The following is a 9341-nucleotide window of genomic DNA, read 5'->3' on the forward strand; positions in this document are numbered from 1 at the left end:
TTTTAAGCTCAACCAGAATGTTTTCAATATAGTTCTTGCTGACATGTACGTAGTGCGGCTTGTCATAATTGACAGTGACGATGTCCCCATCCTTGCCGTCTATATGAACTGTTCGCAGGAGGGGCACACAGCTGTCTCCGACCCTTTGATAGGTTATGATGTCGGTATAGACAAATATGTTGTAAAAGCCTGCATGTATATCCGCAGGGAATGGGAATAATTTATCGTTCACATACGTCCATTTATTGGGACCCATCCCCAACATGTAGGATAAATTACCGCTGGTCTTTATACCTCCGTTAGCAGGCCCTGAGATTTGTATCCTTTTATGGATTGGATTGTAGAATAGGAATATTTCCATCTTGTTCAGGGTTAGGTGTTCATTCAACTCTGAGACGATCCTGTCGACGGTTCTATAGAAACCTTTTTTAAGCTTAATAAGTTTCGCAGGTTCCGAGAACCTTTTGCAATAAAAATCACGGTCCTTAGCTTTGATATTATACCAACTATGGGGGTATGTAATCTCGCTGAGACCTACTTCCCAAGCCTCTGATAACTCTATAGGCTTTGGAAAATTGGTTGTATACTTCGAACTCTGATTATTAAGATATATCTGTGCCGACGCATTACTGGGGAGAGTCAGGTAGAAGCCGCTGTGTTCCATGATGCCCAACTGTGTACACGCGAATGATGCGCTAGTTATCATGACTAGGGGTTTAAATTAACCCCCGTTGCCTCCACCACATCCTGCTCCAATACCCAACTGTTGAACTTTTGAGGCCAGTTTTTCCAGCGGACCAGTAACCATTTTTTACCCTTTTCTCTCTTCTGATCTAGAATCTCCTCCACGTGAAAGACTTTGTCTTTACCCAACTGGACCTTCTGTAATTCCTTCTCATAAAAAGATCCCTCTATAAGATCCCCGTCATAATCTTTTAATTTGTAGACCGGCGGAATGCGTGGCAGACATTCGGTAACGGTAAACAACTCCGAGCTAAAGCCTTGTTCGTATTTTTTGTCGAAAACACCCCTCAACTTTGATATACGCACCAAGTCACCCACTAGGAATTTAAAAGTCATTTTTTTCTTACGGCGAAGTGGGAACAAACCATACATATTTTTAAAGACTTGAAAAGAGTTTTCCGAAGAGACCTCCGAGGGCTTCATACGTATAGTCTTATGGTAGCTGTGGTTGTACCCGTTTACTAAATCCTGAACTATGTCTGTATATCGGTTGGTGTTGTGAGCTGTAAAATAGCGCCACATCCGCTCTTTCAAAGTCCTATTAAAGCGTTCCACAACCGAAGCTTTCAAATCAGAGCCTGTAGCAAAATGTACTATATTATACTTATTCATTAGCTTCTGAAATGTTTTATTAAAAAATTATTTTCCGCCATCCGTCTGCACTTTCTTGGGGGCGCCTCCTGCCTTCAAGATCGATTCAAAGGCCCTGGTCACCTCTGCCCCGCTCTTATTTTTTAACACCCTTACATAGGCTAATTTAGAGAAAATATCTATAACCGTTAGCATGTAGCGATTTCCATCATTTTTATCGGCAAGGGACTGCATGTCACATAGATCCGCCTGAAATTGGGATAATGGATGCGTAGAAAAAACTCTATTTCTTGGAAAATGTTTTCTTACAGGTTTATGTAGAGTGTAGGCATCTTGCTCTGATAACCATTCATTCACTTTAGCATCGCTTAACAGACTACCTGTTTCTTCGACTATAGCTCTCTGTAAACGCTCTTTACCCCCATAAGACCCGGGGTTAGAGGGATTATAATATATGTTTTTCAACAGCTGCTCAGCCATCCTTCTTGCCTCTCTGAGGTACAATAACTGTAATGAGCCACTTTCATATAACGACAACATTTCAGTTTGTGAATTTTTATTTTAAGAATGCAACAATTATTACGTATACAGACAATTCAGGATTTGTTGCAAGATACAAGTCCCCGTTTTCTCAACAATCACAGCATGCAACACCCTGTATATATTGTTTAGATTTACAGGTTTGTTTCGCTGAATTTTTAAAACACACACGTCTGATATATAAGTATATAAACAACAAATATGATACACATTCACATTAAAGGGTGGTTCAAACAAATAATGTAAAATCTTAGCCAAAGTTATTTCTAGTTCTTCAGAATCCTCAACAAGCCTTGATACCATATGTGACCATTGTAAACTCTCGCCCGTATGTCGGACATGTTTCATGATTTGCTCCATTTTTAACACACGCTCTACAATAACCCCTGTATTGTGGGTTGTGTAGAACTTTACATTGTTCACTTTATTTTCAATAATCTGATGCATAACATTTGTAAGGTCTCTCAAAAGAAAAAATGTATTTATTCGCTCAAACATCGTAGACACATAGTTACCCATAGCTCTAAATAAACAAAATGTCACTCGGTCTCTTGGGATTTATTGAGCCAGAAAAGCATCACATCAGCCACCACAGCTTCCCTGTATTTGTTGTCGTCCACCAGGGTGTGTCGGATTTCTTTGAGTTTCTCATGGATGAAGATGGCCTCCTTCAGTTCATGTAGGAAGGCTTCGGTTACCCCGTAAACTCTAGGGATAGACGGCGCAATACCCATAGACTCCAGGGCGATGACCAGCGCTGGTATAAAACGGCAGGACCACAGTCTTTTCACCAGCTCCTCAAAATGATTGAAAAAGTAGTATCTAGGAGGGTCGTAGAGGCAAGGATGACGACGCTGGCTGGGATGATTGATCTCACAGCCGATGCATTTTTCTCGTATATATTCGCCAATCACCACGTTTAAAAGTGTAGCTACAGAGGCCTTGATTGTATCCACAAAAATAGTACTGGCCACCCCATCAAACACATCCTCAGGCTGGGTAAATGTCGGGGGTGTCACGGGTCTTGCCAGGGGTGCGTAGAGTGTAGGGCTTCGTGGCATAGAGTCTTTAGTGTCGGGCCCCCATGACGTAGTGGCTTCCTCGTAGATGGTCTGGAGATCCATGGTGTATGCTGAAATGAAGAACTGGCTGCTTTTTTCTTTTTATTGTAGAACAAGGCCCTTGGGTATCTGGGGGGGCGGGGTTAAAGCATCCGCTTACTTAGTTTTCTTCTGACGCTGTATCTTCTTGAGGCTCTTTTGCATCGTAATCTTTACGATTCGTATATATTATGCACTTCTTTAAATGAACAAGGCTCTGACGCTGTTGGCTCTGTACAAAGAGAGCATCCAACGGTTGCAACATTTTCAATTCCAGTACATCCCAACTCTTAAAAGGAATAAGCAGACGCAGTCGGGTATCCCCAGTCAGGCCACCACCCCTAAGGTTGTGGTTTCGGATTGCCTCGGTGCCGATATAGAACTCCACGCTGCCGCACGGTCGGCCATTCTTTCTTTGTATTTTCACCCTGTGAAATATTTGTCCTGAGGAGTCAGGGGTACCTTCCCAACGGGTCTCGTGGCCCGTGAACACACTATACCCCTTGGTGATAAGGCTCAGTTCAGGACATACAACCTTGCGAAAAACCGACCAGTCTTCAACACCATATTCCAAGCCTACAGTCTGGTCTGTATATTCTTCTCCTTCATCTACCGTATAGAGGGTCACTCTACAGGCCAGGTAATCAAACCGATACCCCCACTGCTGGCCATTAGACATCAACACTTGATCTGTCAGAGCATTTGCTGGCGGTATTTGGGTTCTATACACATTTAAAAAACGTTTTTTTGGCGCATCATATATTGCTGGTTGATACTTTGCCCTTGCTCTATGGGCAACCCGAAGGCCTGTTTCAGTTGTTACCGTCATCACTGCTTTGGTACCGATCCCCAATTCCATGGTTATTCTTAAGATCTTGTGCACTCTTAAACAGGTATTGTTCAGCGGCTTTATAAGGGGCCTTAACCAACCCAAACCGTGAGAAACAGTAACAGGTTGACCTGACACATGGTCACTTACTCAACCCTGGGCATGCACCCTTCTACATGACATAGGGTCATAAATCATTACATAGGGTCATAAATCAGGCTTGGGTCATCAATCATTAACGGCCTGTCAAATGGACCCTTACTCACCCCATAGCCCCCACCTAACCAGGCTTGCCTATCAGGCTTGGGTCATCAATCATTAACGGCCTGTCAAATGGACCCTTACTCACCCCATAGCCCCCACCTAACCAGGCTTGCCTGACCAGAAGACATGCACACGTCATCACTACATAGGGTTCACATAGCGTTCACATAGGTTCACATAGGGTCATCAATCAAAATTTTGACACGTGACATCTACTTTAATCTCTCTCACAGATTTTCAACTGTGGTATACAACTGTATACACAAGCAAGCTGAAAGCTAGAACATACAACATGAAGCTTCAATTGGGTGCAAGAGCACCAAGAGTGGAAGGCCGCTGTATAGAACATCCATCTCACTGATGGTTGATAAGTAAGTATGTACAAGGTTCACAGTATGCTCACTTATCTGGGTTGAGAGAGCATGCCATGGCCAGAACCACAGACCCCACTGATGGAGTGGACATAACATTGAGTCTGTAGTACCTCATGAAAGTTATGGGTGTTGCTCAACTTGCAGCAACACAGAGAGTCCATGGAGGCCCCTCTGAACAGGGGCCATGAAGTGGCCATACACCTGGTGGAGTGTGCTACCACGTGGTCTTGAGACCTTTAATGTTTACACTCTGTTCACCCCATAACACACAAAATGCTGTTTTGACGAACAGTTCTTGTTGCAGGAAGATTGGCACTTGTGAGGAGTGGGGAGGAGGGTGAAATGAAATATTAAGGGCTGGTTAGCATGTGATGATGAAAACACCTTAGGTAAGAATGCTGGATTTGGCCGAAGCACTGCCTTAGATCCATTTTCTGCTAGAAGCATGAAGGATGGGTAGAAAGCGCATGTAATTCTTCAACACACTTGGCTTAAACAGTAGTAAATAGAAAGTCAGTATTGACTGAGAGCTCACATACTGTAGCTCAAGTGAAGACAGTAGGACTCCAGGGTTTGCATAGAGGATGCCCTGGCTGCCTGAATTGTATCAATTACCAAGGACGGCAACCCTGAAGCTATAAGGTGGTCACGTTCAGGGGCCACACTCACAACTTCAGTATGCTGTGTTTTGGGTGCCAAAGCTTGCTGTTCGCTTCTGAGAGAAGGTCCGCTCGAATAGGGATTTCCTATGATTGAGAGGTTGTCAGCTGTACAAGGTCTGAAAACCAGTGATGCTGTGGTCAATGTGGAGTAACAAGTAGAACTGGCGCACTCTCAAGACTGATCTTCCTCAAGACCAGAGGGAGCAAGGGAATTGGTAGAAACACATATAGCATGGCGACGACCCCGATTGGGCCTGCTGGTGCCTTTAATGGAGATACACATAGGACAATGGGTTGAGTCTTGCGATGCGAACAGATCAGCGTTCTGACTTGTGCCCAGATCCTCTCCACTACTGTGGAATGTATCATCCAGTCTCAAGGAAGAGGGCCTCCTCTAGAGAGAAAGTCTGCCGCCTGATTCTACACACCCTGCAGGTGTTTTGCTCTGAGGGATGAAAGGTGTCTCTTTGTCCAAAGGAGTATCTCCCCTGCTACATGGTGTCATTGACCTCAGTCCGCACGGGCGGTTGATGTGCGCAACCACGGTTGTGTTGTCTCAGTATCAGTACATGTTGTCCTCTCAGTACTGGGAGGAAGTGCTAGAGTGCAAGGTGAACTGCCTTGAGCTCCAGTACGTTGATGTGAGCTGTTGTCCATGCTGTTGACCATACACCATGAACCCCTGACTGGTTCAAGACTGCTCCCTATCTCTTTATGGAGGCGTCTATGGTCTAGTCACCGGTTGTGAACTATGCCTAGGAGAACTCATCTGGGAGTTTGAAGAGCAATACAATGGTTGTGCCTAGCCCTTCAGCAACTCATTACCTTTTCGTGTTTCTCCCTTCTGGGACATAGATTGTGTCTGTTGTACCAGCACTGTATTGGCCGCATGTGGAGCAAGCCCAACGGACTGCAGCAGCTAAGAGGCCTAGGAGCCTCTGACTCACTAGCACTGTAACCTGTTTTCTCAGTTTGAACGTTAAAAGACAATTTGTCAATGATACCACTCTTTCTGGAGAGAGTGTAGCTTGCATGATTTGAGTGTCGAATGTGTCAAGCCCAGGAAGTGCACACAATGAGTGGGGTCCAGAGAACTCTTTTCCAAGGTCATTCTTAGTCCCAACTCGGAGAGGTGATGTGAGAACATGGACGTGTATGCCAAAGCTTGGCTTTCTGACCCATGCCAATCGTCTAAGTAGTTCAGGACCCTTACTCCTGCTTGGCAAAGGGGAGCTAATGCTGCTCTTATGCACTTTGTGAAAGTTTTTCGAAGGCAAATCTCAAGTATTTTCTGTGTGCTAGTAGAATTTTGATAAGAAAGCGTGTGTCTTTCAGGTCCACTGAAACCAATTGCCTGGTTGTACTGACTGAAGGATGGTTTTGATTGGCAGCATTTTGAAGTGAAGTGCTGAAAGATGACGATTCAGACACCTTAGGTCCAAGATTGGACGTAGGACTTTGATTGAGTAGAACCCGCAGTTTGGCTGCATTGGTTCTACTTATTCGAGCAAGTAGATTTCTGAGCAGAGTGTTTGCTTTGAGCAAGGTTGTGAGCTGTTGTTTTCAAGACACCCCTGAAGTGTGGGGGTCACTGACAAAATTGTAGTGCATAGCATTGTGTTAGAATGCGTAACACCGCAGTTGACCTTTTCCAGCTGGAAAGGTGGTGCTCGAGGAAACGGGGTTGCGCTAGAGAGTCCGAGGCGCTGCGTGCTGTGGTGCCGAGGGGACGCGGCCTGCATATGGTGCACCTCTGCCTCTTTGGTGATGCTGCGCTCCACCTCTTCGGTAGGACTGAGAGTGTCTGTTCCTCCACTCCTGACAGGTGCAGCGTGATTCTGAACCTGGTTTCTTGGGATCCCAGTTGGAGCCCTTGGACAGGAGTAATGGTTTGCTGGTTGATGCATTCTAGGCTTTGGAATGAAGGCGCTGAAGCTCCATCTTTGCTTCTCTGTCCTCCTTAGACACTTGGAGGAGGTGTGCCGCTGCTGGGCCAAATGTCTGGCCAGGTGATATGGGTACACCCTGGACTGCGCGAACCATAGGTGGCGCCGTGCAACTCACTGTGTTGCCAATGATTCTCCAACTATCTGAGCATTGCCGTTTAGGTATTAGATGAGCAGGCCTAACTGTAGACAGTTATTTCAGCATCGTAGTTTGCGGAGCGGCGTACCTGCATCTCCTTTTGATATAAGGGCAGTCTTGCTGCTCAATTGCTAAGCCTAGCGGCTGACAATGTGCTGTCATATGTCCTGCGTAGGAAGCAATCAGATACCCTGCATCGTTTGTTAAGCAGCTCTTGGTCTGAACTGTGATGGAGAGTAGGTAGAACAAGAAAAGCTAATTATTTGTCCATACGGGGGAAATGGCCATAACCATTTTCATCTGCACCATAAACTGTAGCTAAGCAAGTGCACATGCTTGGCATGGCAGGGGTTCTGTCATTTGGTGTGCTCCAAGTGCATTGGAGCTCATGCACTCAGTCTTTGAAGAACTGAATTCATCAAACTTGGATGTGGATGCCATGGCAGGAGAAGCATTCTCCACATTGAGGTTTCTGCTTGCCCTCTTAAAGATTTCAGACAAGGATATTTTCTGGTCGACCATCACTGGGACTGGATGATGCTAGCGCTGTGATACATAGCATTATAATCATCATCAGAGTGCTCATGTGTCATAAGAGTGTGAGGCTCTTGTGGACAGTACGTCAGTGTCATCTGATTCAAAAACCAGCGATCAGCGATGGCATTTTATGGGCAGTGGACCATGAGTGGAGTGAGACCCGTCATTAAACCTGGAGCGTTTAGAATGATCATTGATCTGTGAGTCGGACACATCTGATGAGAATGTGTCTGCCTCACAGCTCTGCCCCCAAAGTGTGGAAGTCGAGATTTCAATGCTCTCGGTTTGAATTTCTAAGAGTAAATGCAAGTGCTGCTACCCTGTTACCCAAAGTTTGTGATCATCCGAGGCTGAGTTGTTTTTCACACTTGACAAGGTAACAAAACATAGATTTTGTCTCGATGTGTCTCAGTGTATGCTTCGATTGCCTCGGTATCTGCTTTGGATGCTTCGAGAGAATTGAGACTCCTGTCTAAATATGTATCAAGAGTGAACTGTCAGTCTTAGCATTGGTGGACTTGGTCAAGAGAGAACCGGTAGCCTCCAGCACCGCTGAGCTCCGTGATCACAGCAAAACTCCAAGCGAGGGATTGGTAATACTGGATCAACGGGCTGGTTTAGCAGTCAAGTGGGGACTGGCACGACACCGCAGGTCAACAAGTGCCAACAACAGCTACAACAAGCTATGTATGGCTAATTTAGCTAGCTAGCTACGAGCTAACTTCTGAGGTAAATCTAGTTAGCTAACACAAGGATGAAAAATGCCCAACAAAAAGCAATAAAAGTTAGCTCGTATGGGGAGGCACAATAACGAGAGAGAGACAGATTAGATCAAATGTACTTCTCGCAGCACCTCCTCAGGTCATTGAAGAATCGTAACAGTTAGAAAGTAATCTAAAGGGGATTTAATAGCAATCTCGTAATGAAAAACATAAATGTGAGAGTGAAGAAAAGACAGTATGTCACGCCACACCGCCTTTTATAGTGACAGGTCACGTGGGTACATTAAGGGTGTGTGACTGTAAACCTCTTTGATATTAAGCATCTCAATCACATCACGTGAAGGGGAGTTCCCATGAGTCATTTGACGACCCATTACAAAAGCGAAAAAGAAAGCAGTCCGAAGAAGAAATGCAGTATTGGACTGACCCTTTTATTCCACTACATCTGTTGCTTGTTTCGTTCAATTTTTGATTTCACTGCTTTCCATTCACTTTCACAACCTTCACTTGCTGCACTTTCAGATTCAAGCAACATTTCCGCTTCTCCAAACTTCAGCTAGCCAGGCCTAAGCAATGTAAATTTTATGAATATTCATGAGTCTCGACATGTCGGGTGATTGGTTGAGCCTTTTTGGGTGCGTGATTTTCACATCACACACTCAAGAAGGCTCAACCAATCACCTGACGGGTTCTATGTCGAGACTCATAAATATTCATGAAATGTGCCCCCCACCCACCCATCTGAACTTGATAGATAGTTCTAAACTTTTGACATATTTTGAACATACACTTTTCCTAAGTTAACAACCCTCACTGAATCATTTTAATGAGAACCTTCATTACCCCTTTTCCAGGGAAAATCTGAACTGAACTTGAAATAACTGGATAGAATC

The sequence above is a fragment of the Oncorhynchus kisutch genome, linkage group LG16 (assembly GCF_002021735.2).
Source record: "Oncorhynchus kisutch isolate 150728-3 linkage group LG16, Okis_V2, whole genome shotgun sequence".
In the NCBI taxonomy this organism is placed as follows: Eukaryota; Metazoa; Chordata; class Actinopteri; order Salmoniformes; family Salmonidae; genus Oncorhynchus; species Oncorhynchus kisutch.